Genomic DNA, 19918 nt, shown 5'->3' with positions numbered 1-19918 from the left:
TACTTTATCCATGTATTTAATAGATTACTTCTTATATAATGGTGAGAGAAAAGACCATCCATCCTCTTTTTTCCATAATACAAGTATGCATATTATTTATTTCCGTGGCCTTCCAACACTAAAAGTTTTTTGTTTAACAGCATTATCCATTCTTTCATCCATACTAAACAAACTGCTTCATGATACAATTTTAGATCTGGTAACTGGAATCCACCTCTCTCTTTTGCATCTGTCAAAATTTTCATTTAAATCCTTGGTTTCTTCCCAGCCCACACAAATTCTGAGATTTTCTTTCGCCATTTATCAAACTGTTTAGTGTCTTTCACAATAGGAATAGTTTGAAACAAATACATTATCCTTGGTAGAATATTCATTTTTATTGCAGCTATTCTACCCAGCAATGACAAATTGAGCTTGTTCCATTTTAGCATATCTTCCTCCATTTTACGCCATAACTTCTCATAATTATTCTTAAACAAATCAATATTTTTCATTGTTATCTCCACCCCTAGGTACTTTACCTTAGAAGTGACTTCACAGCCCGTTAGTCTTTGTAATTCTTGTTGTTTATTCATCTGCATATTCTTGCACAAAATTTTAGATTTTTCTTTATTTATATAAAGTCCAGCCAACTCCCCAAACTTTTGTATTTTCGTTAACAACAAAGGTGTAACTTGTATGGGGTTTTCATTTATGAACATTATATCATCAGCAAATGCTCTATATTTGTAAGTACATCCTTTTATTTGTAATCCTTCTACGTCTTTTTCTTCTTGAATCTGCATCAATAAAATTTCAAGAGTCATTATAAACAACAATGGTGAAAGCGGGCAACCTTGTCTAGTACCTTGTTAATTTTCATTTCATCTGTAAGATCTGCATTAACACACAACCTTGCCCTTTGTTCAGAATATATTGCTTTTATCATTCTTATAAAGCTTTCTCCCAGCTCCATCTTGTCCATTACTGCAAACATAAAGTCCCAGTTTAAGTTGTCAAATGCTTTCTCTGCATCCGGAAAGAATAATGCTACTTCTTTTTCTGGATGTCTTTCATAATATTCTACAATATTTACAACAGTCCTAATATTGTCTCTTATTTGTCTTTTAGGAAGAAAACCAGCTTGATCTTCCTTTATAAAATTTATCAGATGTTGTTTAAGCCACTCTGCCAGGATTCTTGTAAATATTTTATAGTCATTATTTAATAGTGAAATTGGTCTTTAATTTTTCACATTCATGGAGTCTCTATCCTCTTTAGGTATCAAAGAAATAACAGCTTCTTTCCATGTATTTGGTACATTCCCTTTTATTCTTATTATATTCATCAATCTCTGCAATTTTGGTATTAATTCATCCTTAAAAGTTTCAAAATATTTAGCTGTATATTCATCTGGCCCGGGAGCTTTCCCATTTTTCATTGTGTTAATTGCTGCTTCAATTTCTATTTTTTTTCAATTGGGTCATTCAAAACTTTTCGCATATTTTCAGTTAGGGGCTCAATTTTTAATTTTTGTAAATATTCTTCTACCTTCTCTTTCTTTACTTCAACACCTTTAAACAGTTTGGCATAGTACTTAAAAAATTCTGTTTTTATTCCCTCTTGAGTAACCACTTCTCTTCCATCTATCACAATTCTACTAAATATTTTGTTTTCTCTCTTTTTCTTCAATTGCCAAGCCAAGTACTTTCCCGTCTTGTTTGCCCCTTCAAACGATTTCTGTTGAAGTCTTTTCAGATTCCATTCCACTTCTTTATTTAACAAATGTCTCAATTGAGTTTGTAATATTGAAATTTCCCTTAGAATTTTCTTTTTCCCTGGTCTTTTTCTCAGCTCCCCTTCTTTTTTCTTTATTTCATTTTGAATGTCCAATAATTGTTTTTTTCTTTTTTTCTTTTGTCTTTATTGTTCAAAGTGATCAACACCCCTCTCATTACTGCTTTATAAGCATCCCAGACTATCTGAAAATCTATATCTTCTTTATCATTCACTTGGAAAAAAGCCTTAGTTTCTTTTTCTAGAAATGTCACTGTTTCTTTGTTCCGTAGGAAATCTTCATTCAATCTCCATCTCCTTGATTTCTTGGACAATTTTGTAATCCACATTATTGGGTTGTGATCGGCCCCAATTTTAGGTAAAATCTCTATCTTCCTTGTTATAAGGTTTAAGTCTTTAGTTCCCCACAGCATATCAATTCTAGAAAAGGTTTTATGTCTTGCAGAAAAAAAGTATCATCCCGCACCTCAGGATTAAACTTCCTCCATATATCTTCTAAATTTTCTTGTTTAACCAATTCAAAGAAAGATTTTGGCAATTTCCCTTCTTTCCCATCATTTTCCCCCCCTCCAGATCTGTCCAATGAGTTCTCAACTGTTCCATTAAAATCTCCCATTAACAATATTTGATTGTAAGTCAGCTTATCTAACTGTTGTGTAATGCCTTTAGAAAAGGCATCCTTTGCACCATTAGACGCATATAGTCCCAATAACAACGTTTTTTCCCATTTAATATTATCTCCACTGCTACAAATTTTCCGTCCTTATCTTTAAATACTAATTTTGGCTCCAATTCTTGTTTAATATATAAAACTACTCCCCTTTTCTTCTGTTCAGCTAATGAAAAAAACTCCGTTCCCAATTGTTTGTTCCATAAAAATTTATAATCCTTTTGTTTAATGTGTACTTCTTGCAAACAAATTATATTACAATTTTGTTTCTTAATCCAATGAAATGTTGCCCTTTTTTGTGGTGAATTTAGTCCATTAACATTCCAAGACAGTAATTTGTAAGCCATCATGGTGCAAAAAATCTACTCAACTCTTGAGCATTTGTAATTGTGACTCTCTTCCCCTGGAGTTCAAAACTCAAACCTCAAACCTTCAGGTATTATCCATCTGAACCTCGTGCAATTCTCTCATAGTTTTTCTGTCAACTTTTTGTATGTTCTCCTGTCATTTATCACTTGTCTTCACAGCTCCTTCATGATTCTCACTTTACTGCCTCCACTATCAGTGTCTTTCCAAAGTTTTTATTCATGATCTTTCCCACCATTTCCTTTGTCATATATCTTATAACAACATCTCTTGGTAGGTTATTTTTCTTGGCAAAAAGTGAATTCACTCTGTACATATAATCATACATATTTTTGGTCCCATCAGGGTCTTCTTCTAAAAATTCTGCAATATATTTTTATTTTCTCTTCCATCTCCTGCACTTTCTTAGCTGTTTCCCCAGTTTCTTTTTTGAGATCTTCCATTTCTTTTTTAATCTCTGTAATAATTTCTTCCTTTGATTCATCTATCATCTTCCTAACTCCTTTCATCATTCTGGCTTCCATGGCATCCAATTGGTCCTGCATTTTCTCTAATGAAAGAACCCTTTGTCGGGTCTGCTTGGGTTCAGACTGTGGAACTTTATTATTGAGTCTTAGTACTCAGTTTGGAAAACTCAGAGACTGTGTGGGGTCCTCCTTGGAATATTCTTTTGAGACTTTTGTTTGTTGTCTATTTATACTGTATGAATGTATGCCCACTGTTGTAGGCTGTTCATTTCATGACAATAGAATTTTGTATACACCAGTCAAGAGTGTTTGTTTTTGCACAATATTTTGTATTTTTGTATTTTAGGTTCAGACATTTAGGCAAAGAAAAAAAAAATACCAAAAATTTTGGTCTCACAAATTGCAAGTTTAGCTATCAAGTTCAAAAGATCTAAATTTACTCTTTAAATAAACTTTATTCCATCTTCCTCTGAGCTTCCTAGGCCAAGATATAATTTTTTTAAAAAAATTTAAACCTTCAAAAAATGACGAAAATTTTGACCTCACCAATTTTCAGTCTGACAGTCAGATTCAAAAGATTAGGACTTACCCTTTCCAGCAAGCCCAATTTCGCTGGACTCTGAGCCCCCAAAGTCCAGATATTTAATAAAAAAGTCTTTAAAATTTCCAAAATGGCGGCCGTGACGTTTTACTCCTTCTTCAAATTTTTCTTTTCTTTTAAAGCTTCCATAGGAGCCCACAAATAATGTGACCAATAGTACTTGTCTTCTTACCCTTTTTCCAGTTGTTTCTGACAATTTTTAGTGTCCCAGATTCTTTTAAATACAGTGTTTTAAATTTAGCCTCCCAGCAATGGCCACCGATGTTTCTCTATGGTATATTTTGCTAGAGTAGGTTTTTTTCTTACTGCTTCCTGTCTTTGTCACCATCAACTCACATGAAGATCTCATGATACTTGACGTACTTCCTGTCTTGCTCAGATGTGCTGCAGGTCTGTTCCAATGTGACGATGTTGCTTTTACTTCCAAACCGCAAATAGACAAAACAATAAATTCCTTCTCACTTTTTAGCAGTTTTTAGCACTGTCCTTTAGATTTATAAAATCCAAACTTCACCCCTTCCTTCTTCTTCTTCCAAGCTTTCTATATTTCCTTTTCCCACCTTTTAATTTTGTCCCTTTAAGCTATAAATAGCTCCGGAATGAAAAAAAAAAACGTCTGTACCTTTTCTTCCAATTGTCCAAGTTTCCACTGGTCTTTCAAAGCTTTAAGTGATTAGAAATGTCCAAGAAGGTTAGGATCTTGATGAGCTTATGTCAAATAAATGACTCTGGGCACTTCTGCAGACGATGACTATGCAACTTCCCGAGACCCCTCAAAGCCTTAAAGAAGTCCCTCTCCAGGGCTCCCTTTAAGCCAAGGTAAATCTCTTTTCAAAGTTTCCGTGCATGTCTTGGACTCTTCTCTCACTGAGAAAAGTAGGCAGTAGGCATTAATTTGCCTTCTACTACCCCGAACAGAAGTTCCAGCCTGCTCCGTTATGAGAGACAGCTCAGCTCGGCATTTTCGTTCCCCAGAAGTCCCGGAGCTAGCAAAGTCTTGCTTTGGAGAAGAGGAAGTCAAGGTTTTTCTCAGGCCATGAAAATGAATGGCCAAAACCTTAGTCAGAAGACTGATTTACTGACTGAACATCTGTATACCCAGGGGTTTTTGTAGAAAAATAGGTGGTGGAGCTCATCTAGGGATTATTATGCAGTTGCAATACTATGCAATGGACAAGGAGGTGGAACTCTCAGAAAGAGGAGGAGGAACTCTCAGAAAGGTTCAGGAGCTGTTATATTGTTTATTGTCTTTGTTTTTTAAAAAGTCCCTTCTTTATGTAAGATTAAGTTGAGGGCAGCAAGTGATGTGATGCTACTCCACATGGTCCACTAAAGTACAATCATCATTGTCACCATGTTGTGTCATCTAGAATAGTTTATCTTTTGATAGGAAATGTAAGAAAACACACACTGCCATTATGAGTATGTGCATCTGCCTTTGTTTACATTGGGTCAATGAAGTTTAAGGTAAAAAATTTAGTCTCTTCATGCGTTCATTGTAATTTTTTATTTCAGACTATTATAGTATTGTTTAATATTTATAACGCTCCCTGTGAGGTAGGCAAGAAAATAGCATGTATTTACAATATAAAATAAAGAATATGCTGGTATATGACCAGTAGCTGATCTGGCATATCCACAGATTTCATGAAAACCACACCTCAGATATTTTTGATACACACAGCTGCATCAAAAGCTTATTAATTTCATTTTTGAGTATTAGTTACTGTTTTGTGTGTGTTTTTCTGGAGATGGTGTCCATAACTTTCACGAGATTTTTAAAGGGGTTTGTGACCCAAAATGAGTTAAGAACTGGTATAGACTAAGTTCAACTCCACAAACTGTACAAACCAATCTGAAGCCAAATTCCCTGTAAGAATTAATAAAGAAGACTTGGCCTACCATCTGAAAACACACACTGTTAAAATTTAGTAGGTCTCACTGTAGAGAGGAGCTCTATAAACATAGAATCACATCATGACCTCTCTGTGTACTTGTAAGTCTTGGAATGGTACTGCTTAGAGTGTAAGAGCTCTAGGTTGAAATCCCCGCCTAGTTGTGACTTTTTTTTTTTGGCAAGTCATTTTCACTCAGTCTGATTTTCCTCATAAAGCTAAAATGCTGTAGATGCAGCTCCTACAGGTGATTCCAAATAAGTCCTGGCAAGTAGTCACAGATTTCCCTCTCTTATTGTAGCCTTTTCTCAAGAGAGCCCTTCAATTCCCCATGCTTGAGAAGAAGCTGCTGTGATTATATATGCTGAGACCTAGGGCTGGTTCATATATGGATATTCATCAAGTGATGATTCTATTCGTACAACAGGCTTACTCCTTCCGGGCTCTCCTGGCCCCAGAGACTAAGGGCATTGAATGTGCCGGTCTGGCGTGGGACATTGGGGAGGGGTTGGCGATCTGGCTGATGTACCATCTGCCTAATGCACCAGCCGGCGCCTTACTGTCCCTGATGGAGGCCGTAACAGGCTGGGCATTGGAGTACCCAAGGCTTTTGATTCTGGGTGACTTCAGTGTTCATGCCAATGACGTGACACTGGGACTCTCCCAAATTGTTACAACATCCACTCGCAAGGCGGGGCACATGCTAGACTTGATATTTGCGGAGGGAGTTTTAGTGGGCGGTATTACTGCCAAAGCAATACCATGGTCGGACCACTATGCCCTCAAGGCTCGTGTGGATGTCCCACCTCAAGCCTGTTTAGGTGGTGAGCATATTTTAGCTCGCCCGCAGAGCCAGATGGACCCAGAATGGTTTCAAATGGCTTTATGGAATTCCTGGCCTCTTGGTGATTCCCTGGATGACCTGACGGAGTCTTGGTATGATAGACTCTCCAGAGCCATCGATGAGATCGCACCTCGGCATCCTCTGCACCCTCGCTCTAAGCTAGCGCCACGGTATAACCTGGAATTGTGGCAAATTACTCAGATGGCTAGAGAGGCAATGGCAGCATACTCGAGATGAAGCAACTAGAACATCTTCTAGAGAGTTTATGAGGTCCTATGAGATGACAGTCAAAGCCACAAAGAAAATTTACTTTGCGGCCAAGATGCGTCTGCAATTTTGCGTCTGGTACAATTGTTCAGTACAATTCAGACCCTTACAACACTGCCACAAAGCAGGCCAAATTCCAAGGAATTGAAGATTGGCTGTGAGGCTTTTGCGAACTTTTTTGCAGACAAGATCTCGTCGCTCTGTCATGACCTTGGAGACAGTATGTGAACTGTGCCTGTCTTCTGGTTTTGTTCTGGATTGCTTCAATACACTCTGTAATGTACTCAGAGACGAGATGTGTCGAAGGCAACATGCTTTATTAGAAGGTACATTACGGGACTGAACACGCGGGCCGGGACCCGCTTTATATACATTTATCCCGGAACAGCCCCCTAGCTGGCCAGCCCAATCCTGGCCAGTCAAACTTCCCGCCGCTGGTCTTGATAGGAGGAGTCTTTTCCCGCGCTGTGCAGGGTGACAAAGGGACTTCCCCTGGTCACCCTTTACTGCGGGGCCGCGTGGTGCTTTGTTAAAGCACAAGACACTACACAGTCTAGAGGAAGTTGACAGGATCCTCTCTACTGCACACCTACAACTTGTGATCTGGACCCTTGCCCCTCCTGGCTTATTAAAACTTGCCAGAGGGAGCTCAGATATCCTATGCGGGATATCGTGAATAGGTCCCTTGTGAAAGGGCGTTTTCCAACACCTCTTAAAGAGGCTGTGGTCCGCCCTCAACTGAAAAAAATCAACATTAGACCCGGTTGAATTGGCACATTACCGGCTGGTCTCGAATTTACCCTTTTGGGGTAAAATTATTGAGAGGGCAGTGGCGCTGCAGTTACAGAGCTTTCTGGATGACGCTTCCGTTCTAGACCCCCCACCAGTCCAGCTTTCACCCAGGCCATGGGACAGAGATGGTGCTGGTCGCCCTGGTGGATGACCTCCAGTGGCATCTGGATCAAGGCGGCTCAGCAGTACTGATGTTGTTGAACCTATCGGCAGCATTCGATTGCTGCCATCGGTTGCTGACCCGCCGTCTCACCGACGCAGGGATTCAGGGGTTGGCCTTGCAATGGCTTTCCTCTTTCCTTGATGGTTGGGGACAAAGGGTGGTGATTGGGGGTGACCTGACCCGGAGACACGTGCTTGATTGTGGGGTGCCTCAGGAGGCGGTGCTCTCCCCGATGTTGTTCAACATCTACATGCACTCCCTTGCCCAGATCACTCGGAGGTATGGGTTGGGTTGTCACCAGTATGCTGATGACACCCAGCTCTATCTACTGATGGACGGACAGCCTGACTGTGTCCCAGGAAATTTGGACCTGGCGCTACAAGCTGTGGCTGGATGGCTTCGGCTGAGTAGATTGAAGTTTAATCCAGCAAAGAAAGAGGTCCTTTGCTTGAGTCACGGTGGTCCCAGAAGGGAAATCCCCCTACTGGCCTTTGGTGGTGCGCCACTGGCAATGGCGCACAAGGTCAAGAGCTTGGGGGTGCTACTGGAGCCTACCTTGACAATGGAGGCTCAGACAGCAGCCACTGCTAAATCCACGTTTTTCCATCTTAGGCAGGCAAGGCAGTTGGTCCCCTTCCTGGAGCACTGCGACCTGGCAACAGTGATCCATGCAACGGTCACCTCGAGGTTGGACTACTGTAATGCCCTCTACATAGGGCTGCCCTTGTGCCAAACCTGGAAGTTGCAGCTAGTGCAGATCGCAGCCGCCTGGCTGTTATTGGGGTTTCCCAGGCGAAAGCACATTCAGCCGGGATTCCGGAAACTGCAATGGCTGCCAATAGTATACCGGGTTTGTTACAAGGTGCTGGTTATTACCTTTAAAGCCCTATATGGCCGAGGACCTGCCTACCTTAGGGACCATCTCTCCCCACATGCTCCCCAGAGAGTACTTAGATTGGGATCTCAAAATCTGTTAGTAATCCCTGGACTGAAGGAGGTCCGATTGAAATCAACTAGAGACAGGGCCTTCTCAATCATAGCCCCCTGCTGGTGGAACCAGGTGAGGTTAGGGCCTTGCAGAACCTGGTGCAGTTCCGCAAGGCCTGCAGGACTGTCCTCTTCCGGCTGGCATACAATTGATTGGCACGTGTATTTAAGAGCTGTGGAAGAAGGCCGTCGCCATCAGAATAGCACCAACTTAATAGTCTGTTTTTCTGTTTTAATTGTTTTAACTGTTTTAATCATTGTTATTTTATTGCCGAATGTATATTTTTAATACCTATTAATTTATTGTTTCTGGGATTTTATGTTGTAAGCCGCCCTGAGCCTGCTTCGGTGGGGAGGGCAGGGTATAAATCAAATCAAATAAATAAATAAAATGAGCCATTACAGAGAAAATTTCTGTTATCTCTCCGCATCACCTCAAACATACAGCTTTTTTAAACACATTGCAGTTCACTCTTCCAACTGTCAGGTATAAAGTGTGAGGTAATCAAGTGCTGGATGCACATGCCGGAAATAGTCCTAAGAAGTTCTGATGCTTCTGAGTGTCACTAGCCACATTCTGTTAACACAAGTCTTTGTCTGTGGCAGCAGCTACGTGGTACTCAGCCAAACAGTGGGGCCTTTCATGAAGGTGATCTCAGACTTTTTAAAGTCAAATGTCCAGGGAGTCAGTCTTCCTTCAGAACAAACAGCAAGACAAACACAACAGAAGCACGCCTGAAAGCCAGAATCTTTTTTTCATTTCCTCTGCATCCCTGATCCCAACCTTAATCCCTGCTCAGAATCCTGTCAACCTGACTGTTCTAGAACTGACATTGCTGCAGGCATCTTCTCTGCCGCCTTCCCTCAGATCTCCCTTCTCCTGGGACTGCTAAAGAGGACTTAGAGATTTCTGTGTTACTGGATGATTCACTCAGTGCCCTCAAGCAAAGCACTGGGGTTCCCTTGAGGGTGGGAGGGGAAGGAAGGGAGGGGAGCAGAGGCAGTACAGTGCCATCCCACAGACAGGAATGCAGTTTATATGGCATAGGAGAGCATGAATAATAGGAGCTCATGCGATGCTATTAGCTATAATTGTGTACTGATCCCCTTGGTGTGGCAGTCCTTTTTCTCCTTCTGAGGAAGAAAAATGAGTGCAGGATTGATGATCTGACCCATTTTGAAATAATAAGAGGAGGTGGAGCTCAGATCTTTTTACCAGCCAGCTTGTCAGATGATAATATTGATATTGTTAATATTTTGCCCGTTTCTGTAAATTTTAACTTCACTTATTTGCTTTCCCTCGCAATTAGTGTTGAGGTTTTTTTTAAAAAAAGAAAAGGATGTCATATGAGTTTCACTTCCAAATAGCATGTAGCTGTTATGATGAGGTAAAATAGAGATTATTGCAGGAAGTAATAAAAATCAGTAGCCAAGAAATCAGCTGTATGGATGGAAATAATTTTAAAATCTCCTGACTGTTATTAACTTTTTGTTAGGATTAAAATAATTCCCTACTTAAGCGTACAAATGAATGTAGTCCTAATAGAGCAAACTGGATGTGACAATATGAAATCCATAAAAAGTAGGCCCAGATCTCTTCTGTGACACTTTTTATCATCTTTGGCTGATATACCAGTCCACAGCCATTCCTTGAAAAGCATAATCTGGCCACGGTGAGCCATACTCTGATTACATTCAGGTTAGATTATTGTAATGCACTTCATGTGGGGCTGCCTTTGAAAATGGAAATGTCTGCACATCCAAAATACAGCAGCCAGGCTATTGTCAGAGATGGTGATATGGAGATTATATCACCCCAGTGGTAAAAGATCTGTACTGGCTGCTATTTGTTTCTGGGCACAATTCAAGGTGCTGGTTCTTACCCTCAAAGCCCTAAATGTCTTGGGGTCAGGGTTTTTAAAGGACTGTGTTTCATCCTATATTGTCCAGCCCATCAGATAAGAACTGCCTCCCAAGCCCTGCTCTCTGTGCTCCTGCCTTCAGAGGTGAGGAGGGTGACAACCACAGACAGGGCTTTTCAGTAGTGGCACTTACATTGCTTTCTTTTAGGCTCCAGGCCAACATATATGTGTTCACCCAGGCTTTTAATTATATGGTTGATATTTCAACATTAGTTTAGTCTCGGAAATGTTATTTTAAGTTGTGTATGGTCTATTTTCTATGGTCTATGTTTTTATACAGGGTTGGGTTTTAAATGTCGTTTTTCAATTATCTTCCCATTTTTTGTAGGGGAAAGTATTTTATTTTGCAACCTTCAGGCAGGTTCATGAAGAGATGACATCATTTTTTTTACAAGTAAATAGATAAACACTCCTCTTCCAGTTTCTTTTTAATCAATAAATGCCATCTTAGGGGGGGAGCAATTTGGATCAGGACCACAGTGCATGGAGGGTTAAGGCCTTTATCAGTGCTTTTCCCATGATCTCTGTTGTGTCTTGCATTTCAGTCCCGAAATTACAACACAGCGGACTCTACAGAGATGACCAGTGGAAGTCCACTGGTCCCCGGATGTAGCTCCGCAAATACACTCTGCCAATCAAGATCTGTGGCGGGAAGTTTAACTGGCCAGGATTGGACATGGCCAGACTGAGGGTTATTCTGGGGTATGTATATAATTGGGACCCGGCCCGCGTTGCCTTGCCTTGTGATGTACTCGCTAATAAAGCATGTTGCCTTCAACACGTCTCATCACTCAGTACATTACAGTGGCAACGAAGGTGGAATTCTAGCCAGGTTACTCCCCAAGCGGGACTTCGCTGACCTGGCCGGAGACAAGGAAGGCACACATTCGAGGAAGACGGAAGCGCCCGCCGCCATGGCTAATCCAAGTGGGACGACGGGCCACCTTGCAGAGTTCGACCCCGCCAACCCCGATAGGTGGGAGACCTACACGGAGCGGTCGATTGCTACCTACAAGCGAACATGATTACAGATGACAACCATAAGAAAGACGTGTTCCTGAGTGTCTGCGGGGAGGCCACATTTGAGATCGCAAAGGGTCTCTTGGCCCCTGCAAAGATCATGGAGAAAACGTACAAGGAGATAGTCAGACTCCTGACCGTGCACTTCTTGCCCCAGCCTTCCATCATCACCCACCGATTCCTCTTCCACAAGAGGGATCAAGGGGCGGGAGAGACAGCCGCCGTCTACCTGGCTGCCCTTCGCCAGGTCGCAGGGAACTGCAGCTTGGACAAGCTGGATGAAGCCCTGAGGGATCGCTTCATCTGGGGCCTCTGAGATGAAAGACTGCAGCAAAAGCTCTTCGCAAAGGAAGAGCTCACCCTCCACCTCGCCTTCAACGAAGCCACCGGGTTCGAGAGAGCAACCAAAGCTTACAACAACCCACGAGCGGAAGCCGTCCACCAGGAGGAGATGGCACCAGGCAACCCAGAGGAGGAGGAGGCAAACCAGCTACGTCACCAACCAGGAATGGAGCTGAGAGCTCCCACTTGGCCACAAGCAACAGAGAGACCAGCCAACACCAAGTGCACCAGCTGTGGGGATCCACATGAGCGTCAGGACTGCCCCTATCACAACGTGGACTGCAGGAACTGCGGAAGAGTGGGCCACATAGCGCGAGCTTGCTGGGCCAAGGCCACCCGCAGACGCCAGTCCACCAACCACAACTTGACCAATGCCTACTCGACCACATCGACTAGCCTGCAGGTAATGAACTTGCCCCTCATCACCCCAGATAAGGTCAGGGTGTTAGTCCTAATCGAGGGCGTTCCATGCCTAATGGAGCTGGACTTGGGCTCTTCCATCTCCATAATTTTGAAGGAGTCTCTAAGAAAACTTTGTCCCTGTGGCTGGCCCCGGCTGCAACCGGCAGACTTCATACTGCGGGACTTCCAAAAAAACCCTGTACAGATTTTGGGTTGGGTCACTGTAAGTATAGAGTTTAAGAACTTTAAGGGCAAGCTGGACATTCTCATGGTCAAATGCCAGCTCACCACATTACTGGGGCTGGCCTGGTTTTGACCGCTGGGTATTCAAATAGTGGAGGTGCAGCAGATGCAAACGCAAAATTTCGAGCAAGTGTGCCAGGAATTCCCGGAAGTGTTTGATGGGTCCCTGGGGTGCTACAAGGGGCCTCCCATCACCTTGCCCCTCGATCCGCATGTGAGACCGAAAAGGCTGAAGGCCAGGCGAGTTCCGTTCGCTCTTAAACCAAAAATAGAAGCGGAGCTGGACCACCTCACGGCCCAGGGAATGCTAGAACCGGTATCCTATGCTGCATGGGGAGCACCCATAGCCACTCCAGTGAAGCCGAATGGAGATGTGTGCATATACGCTGATTACAAGTGCACTATAAATAAGGCACTTCAGGACAACCCATACCCTGTTCCGGTGGTCAGCCACGTACTGGCAGCCCTAGCAGGCTCTAAGGTTTTTGGGAAACTGGACTTGGCCCAGGCATACCAGCAACTCCCGGTAGATGCCGAGACAGCCGAAGCCCAGACCATTGTAACTCACAGGGGAGCTTTTCGGGTACGGCAGTTGCAATTTGAGGTTAGTGTGGCTCTGGGGATTTTTCAGAGCATAATGGATTTTCTTCTCAAAGGGATCCCCGGAGTGCAACCATTTTTTGATGATGTTTTGATCGCTGCCACGGACGCTGAGGAGTTCAGCAGCCATCTGCGTGAGGTGCTCCGCCGTTTCCAGGTGGCGGGATTTAAAGTAAAGCGGGAGAAGTGTTCCCTCTGGGTGTCGAGGGTAGAGTTCTTGGGGTTTGCAGTAGATGCCGCGGGAATCGACCCGATGGCTGAGAAGGCCAGGGCTATTGTCCACACCCCGGCCCCCACTTGCAAGATGGAGTTGCAAAGTTTCTTGGGATTATTAAATTTTTATCATTCATTTTTGCCCCACAAAGCGGCCATCGCAGAACCCCTTCATAGGCTCCTCGATAAAAATGCCCCGTGGGTCTGGGAAAAGAAGCAGGCCGCCGCTTTTCAGGCAGTCAAGGACCTCCTAGTTTCCAATGATGTGCTCCACCATTTTGACGAATCCTTACCAGTGATTCTGGCTTGCGATGCTTCCCCATATGGGGTGGGCGCCATTCTGGGGCACCAACTCCTGGACGGGAGGGAGGTTCCCGTGGCCTATTATTCGAGGACCCTGACCCCCGCGGAGCGCAACTATGCCCAGATAGACAAGGAGGCCTTGGCAACAGTGGCAGCTATGCATAAATTCAACAACTACCTGTATGGTAGGCGTTTAATGATCGCCACGGACCATAAGCTGCTACTGGGCCTCCTCGCCCCAGACCGCCAGACACCGCAAATTCTGTCACAGCACGTCCAGTTCCTCAACTCGTACACATATGCCCTGGTCCACCGCCCCGGCAAAGCTATAGGACACGCGGATGCCCTCAGCCGCCTGCCGCTGCCCTCTATGGACCCAGATCCTGCCCCCGCCCACCATGTGATGCTTATAGAGACTCTACCAGAGAGGCCCCTCCACGCCGCTGAGGTAGCTAGGGCCACGGGTAGAGACCGCATCCTCGCACGCGTTTTAGACTGGGTGGGAAGGGGGTGGCCCGCGGGCAAACTGGACGCAGAATTCAGGGCATTCGCATCACACAGAGAAGAACTGTCCATGCACAAGGGCTGTCTTCTCTGCGGTAGCAGCATGGTGTCCCCCCCCCCCTTTGCGGAAGCAAGTGCTGGAAGCCCTACATGAAACACCCTTGAGGATAGTGCGCTGAAGGCCCTCGCATGTAGCTATGTATGGTGTCCGGGGATGGATGAGGAGATAGAAGGGTGGGTTCGAAGGTGCCAACCCTGCCAAGAGTTTCGATCAGATCTGCCCAGTGCCCCTGTCCACCGCTGGGAGTCCAACAGGAGGCCGTGTTCCCGGTTACACCTAGACTTTGCGGGGCCATACCAGGGCCAAATATTCTTTATCTTAGTCGATGCATACACCAAGTGGTTGGAAAAGATTCCCGTAGCTTCAACCTCCACCGTGGCGGCGGTCAGAGCCTTGCGAAGGGTCTTTTGCACTCATGGGATTCCTGAGACTCTCGTCACGGACAATGGGACTGCTTTTACCTTCCGGGAATTCCAGGAGTTCTCGAATCAGTACCTCATCCAGTACATTCGGTCCACCCCTTTCCATCCAGCCACCAACGGCCAAGCAGAGCGCATGGTGCACACCACTAAGGAGGCCCTGGGTCGCATTGTACAGGGAGATTGGGGTCACCGCCTGGCAGCCTTCCTATTTGATAACAGAATCACCCCTAACCCCATCACCAGGTTAAGCGCTGCCGAGTTACTAATGGGGAGGAAGTTGATCACGAGGCTAGACAGGTTGCATCCCAACCGGGCGACGGACCTCTGCAGTTCCCCCAAAACCAGGGAAGCTGCTAGGGGATTCTTCCCAGGGGATCCGGTATACGCAAAAAACTTTGCAAGCGGGCCGGAGTGGTTAGCTGCCCGGGTGCTGCGGGTCATCGGGTTCCACTCCTACGAGGTCTCGGCACAGGGGAGCCAGATCCTAAGGAGGCATATTGACCAGCTGCACCGTGGCACATTGCCAGAAGAACCGACAGCGATCGGGGGAGTGGGAAGCAGGGGAGTACTAACAGCAACACCCCTGGAAGCTGCCCAGCCTATGCCGGCCACACCGACTATGCGGGCGGAAGAGCACCACAGGGAAAGGAGCACCCCCCACAGAGAGGAGATTCTGGAACAGCAACAGGCAATGGACAGCCCTTTTTCAGCGTCACCCCACCACGAGGAATCAGCCGCCCCGCCAGCCACAGCGGCCGCTCCAACTCCCCAAATAACCCCAAGGAGGTTGACCTGGGAATGCAGGGCGCCAGCCTACTTGAAAGACTTCGTGTCTTGAACTAGGGGGGGAGGAGTGTTGTGTCTTGCATTTCAGTCCTGAAATTACAACACAGCGGACGCTACGGAGGTGACCAGTGGAAGTCCACTGGTCCCCCGATGAAGTTCCGCAAATACGCTCCACCAATCAAGATCTGTGGCGGGAAGTTTAACTGGCCAGGATTGGACCTGGCCAGACTGAGTGTTGTTCCGGGGTATGTATATAATCGGGACCTGGCCCACGTTGCCTTGCCTTGTGATGTACTCGCTAATAAAGCATGTTGCCTTCAACACGTCTCGTCACTTAGTACACTACAATTTCAATCACCCTTTTGGGCTATTTCTTTGAGGTGATGGGGGAGGGGAGGACAAAAAAGTACCTCTATTGTATCTCTACATTGCCAGAGATTGGTTACTTTCTGAAGTAGTGTGAAGGAGAAACACTCACTCCAAATATCTAGAGACATAAGTGGACATATGAGTCAGGAAGCCTCAGTGAGCTTTTATTCCATGGCCTTCATATGCCCTGTGTTGGAAGACTAATATCTTCCCTGTTGTTAAAAATGGTGCTTCCACTATAATGTTTCTAGGTTAGAATTTGGACAGCTGCCCCAGCTGAGGAAATGAAAGAAGCAGGAACAATTGGAATTCTCACTATGTTTTTTTACCCTCCTAATTTTAAATCATGACATTCATTTGTTTGTATTTGAGTTCAGAGAATTTTTAATACCAACATCCATAAAACTAGTAGCAATAAATTGTAGACAAAATGCAGCAAAGAAGCAGCAGCAGAATAAAACAAATTGTTATAAACATTAAGGTGAACAACAGTGTTTTGACCTGGTGTATAATGCTGTGTAGTCCTAAAAACACTTACATATATTGGATTTATATCCCGCCCTTCACTCCGAAGAGTCTCAGAGCGGCTCACAATCTCCTTTACCTTCCTCCCCCACAACAGTCACCCTGTGAGGTGGGTGGGGCTGGAGAGGGCTCTCACAGCAGCTGCCCTTTCAAGGACAACCTCTGCCAGAGCTATGGCTGACCCAAGGCCATTCCAGCAGGTGCAAGTGGAGGAGTGGGGAATCAAACCCGGTTCTCCCAGATAAGAGTCCGCACACTTAACCACTACAGCAAACCAGCTCTCCGGTTACACCAAACCGGCTCTCCGGTTACACCAAACCAAACCGGCTCTGTAAGCCCCATTGAATAAAATGGGACCTACTTCTGAGGAAATATGCAGATGATCGATTGCACTGTAAAAGCCAGCATGGAACAGTGGCTAGAGTGTTGGACTAGGATCTGTGAGCTTCAGTTCAAATCCCCACTTTGCCATGGAAGCTTGCTAAGTGATCTTGTGACAGTCATTTATTTTCAGCTTACAGGAGAAGGAGAGAATGTTGTAAGCTACCGTATTTTTGGACCATAAGAGGCACTTTCCCCCACAAAAAAAAGTGGGGGGAAAAGTGCGTGCGTCTTATGGTCCGAATACTAAAAGATGAGGGGGGGAGGGGCCTGCAGCCCCCGGGAGACAAGCGGCGAGATCGCTCCCTCCGCCCCCATCGCCAACCCAGCACTTTGCAGGGAGCGATCTGGCCGCTTGTCTCCCAGCCAGGCGTGCTTGCCCCGCGCTTGCGTGCCTGGCTGGGAGACAAGCGGCGAGATCGCTCCCTGCAAAGTGCTGGGTTGGCGATTGGGGCAGAGGGAGCGATCTTGCCGCTTGTCTCCCAGCCAGGCGTGCCTGCCCCGCGCTTGCATGCCTGGCTGGGAGACAAGTGGCGAGATCGCTCTCTGCAAAGTGCTGGGTTGGCGATTGGGGCAGAGGGAGCGATCTTGCCGCTTTTCTCCCAGCCAGGCGTGCCTGCCCCGCGCTTGCGTGCCTGGCTGGGAGACAAGCGGCGAGATCGCTCCCTCTGCCCCAATCGCCAACCCAGCACTTTGCAGGGAGCGATCTCGCCGCTTGTCTCCCAGCCAGGCACGCAAGCGCGGGGCAAGCACGCCTGGCTGGGAGACAAGCGGCCAGATCGCTCCCTGCAAAGTGCTGGGTTGGCGATGGGGGCGGAGGGAGCGATCTCGCCACTTGTCTTCCAGCCAGGCATGCCTGCCCCGCGCTTGCGTGCCTGGCTGGGAGACAAGCGGCGAGATCGCTCCCTGCAAAGTGCTGGGTTGGCGATTGGGGCTGAGGGAGCGATCTCGCCGCTTGTCTCCCAGCCAGGCACGCAAGCGCGGGGCAGGCACGCCTGGCTGGGAGAAAAGCGGCAAGATCGCTCCCTCCGCCCCCATCTCCAACCCAGCACATTGCAGGGAGCGATCTGGCCGCTTGTCTCCCAGCCAGGCGTGCTTGCCCCTGCTTGCGTGCCTGGCTGGAAGACAAGCGGCCAGATCGCTCCCTCTGCCCCCATTGCCAACCCAGCACTTTGCAGGGAGCGATCTGGCCGCTTGTCTTCCAGCCAGGCACGCAAGCGCAGGGCAAGCACGCCTGGCTGGAAGACAAGCGGCGAGATCGCTCCCTCCGCCCCATCGCCAACCCAGCACTTTGCAGGGAGTGATCTGGCCGCTTGTCTCCCAGCCAGGTGTGCTTGCCCCACGCTTGCGTGCCTGGCTGGAAGACAAGCGGCCAGATCGCTCCCTCCGCCCCCATCACCAAGCACTGGGTTTGTGGAGGGGGGGATTCCTCTTTCCCTGTCTGCGTGGCTTCAGCTTGTGCTATCAGCACAAGCTGAAGCCAGGCAGAGAGGAATCCCCCCCCCCTTCGCAAAGGCAGCGCTTCGCCAAGCGCTGGGTTTGCGGAGGGGGGGGATTCCTCTTTCCCTGTCTGCGTGGCTTCAGCTTGTGCTATCAGGACAAGCTGAAGCCAGGCAGAGAAGAATCCCCCCCCCCTCCGCAAAGGCAGCACTTGGCGAAGCGCTGGGTTTGCGGAGGGGGTGGGATTCCTCTTTCCCTGTCTGCGTGGCTTCAGCTTGTGCTATCAGCACAAGCTGAAGCCAGGCAGAGAGGAATCACCCCCCCTCCGCAAACACAGCACTTGGCGAAGCGCTGGGTTTGCGGAGGGAGGGGGGGCTTCCTCTGTCCCTGTCTGTGTGGCTTCAGCTTCTGCTGATAGCAAGGGCTGGGTTCGGAGGCAGCCAAGCCTCGGATCCCAGCCCTTGCTATCAGCAGAAGCTGAAGCCAGGCAAAGAGGAAGCCCCCCCCCTCCGCAAAGGCAGCGCTTGGCGAAGCGCTGGGTTTGTGGAGGGGGGGCTTCCTCTGTGCCTGTCTGCCAGGCTTCAGCTGCTGCTTCTAGTAAGGGCTGGGATCAGAGGCAGGATTGAGAGGGGGAAGGTGCCCAGATCTGGGTGCACAGCTTCAAAATTTTTTTTCCTGTTTTCCTCCTCTAAAAACTAGATGCGTCTTATGGTCCGAAAAATACGTGGTTTGGGGCCCCAGTGGGGAGAACAGTGGCTTTTAAATGAAATAAATAAATTACAATAAAGTGGGTGTCCGGTGTCTTTGAAAAAGGCATTTCACAACTGGAGCACTACCACAGAAAAGTCCCCATTTCTAGTCCTGAATTTTGAAAGTTGGAAACTCCAGAGAAGAACAATATTTAGAGATCTTTAGAGAAGTTCTCAAATGGGAGAAGGCTGTCCATGTGTGATTGTAGCAAACACAATGGTTAAAGTCATGCTGCTGACTGCTATAGTATGTGTTCCAGGGACAGGACCACAGCTGATCAACAGAGCTGCCTTTAGATGCTATTTCTACAGTAGTGATCTGGCTTATAGAGTCAGACTATAACTTTTTAAAATTGTTGTTATTGAAGATGTTAAAGTTGGGTAGAAAAGCAAACCAAAATATTGGTTGTAGACTGCAAGGGAATCATCAGCGGATGATTTTGAGACCTGGGAGAAATATTTTGGGGGATTGTAAGCAGACTGGTTGTTTGGAAACCGTTAAATCAAAAGCCTTTCTAATTACAAAAAAAATACCAGGCTCATAGGTTAAGCAGATTTTCTCAATAAAAGTCAGTCAAGCTGAACATGAAAACTCCCCAGTAAACATTCTAGCTAAGCCTTAAAACAAAATGAATATTTTTGCACATTGTTTCTCAAGTCCTGTGCATCCTCATCTCTTTGTATTTTAGACTAATTTCTGCTATGGATCAACATCACTTTGCAAAGAGTGAAATAAAAGACCATTTGCAGTGTGCAGAAAATAGAAGAAAGTAAAAAGAAAAAGCAATTTTTTGTGGTAAAGGAGAGA

This window comes from Heteronotia binoei, chromosome 2 (genome assembly GCF_032191835.1).
Source record: "Heteronotia binoei isolate CCM8104 ecotype False Entrance Well chromosome 2, APGP_CSIRO_Hbin_v1, whole genome shotgun sequence".
Classification (NCBI taxonomy): Eukaryota; Metazoa; Chordata; class Lepidosauria; order Squamata; family Gekkonidae; genus Heteronotia; species Heteronotia binoei.
The sequence above is the reverse complement of the archived record's forward strand: the minus strand, read 5'-3'. Positions refer to the sequence as shown.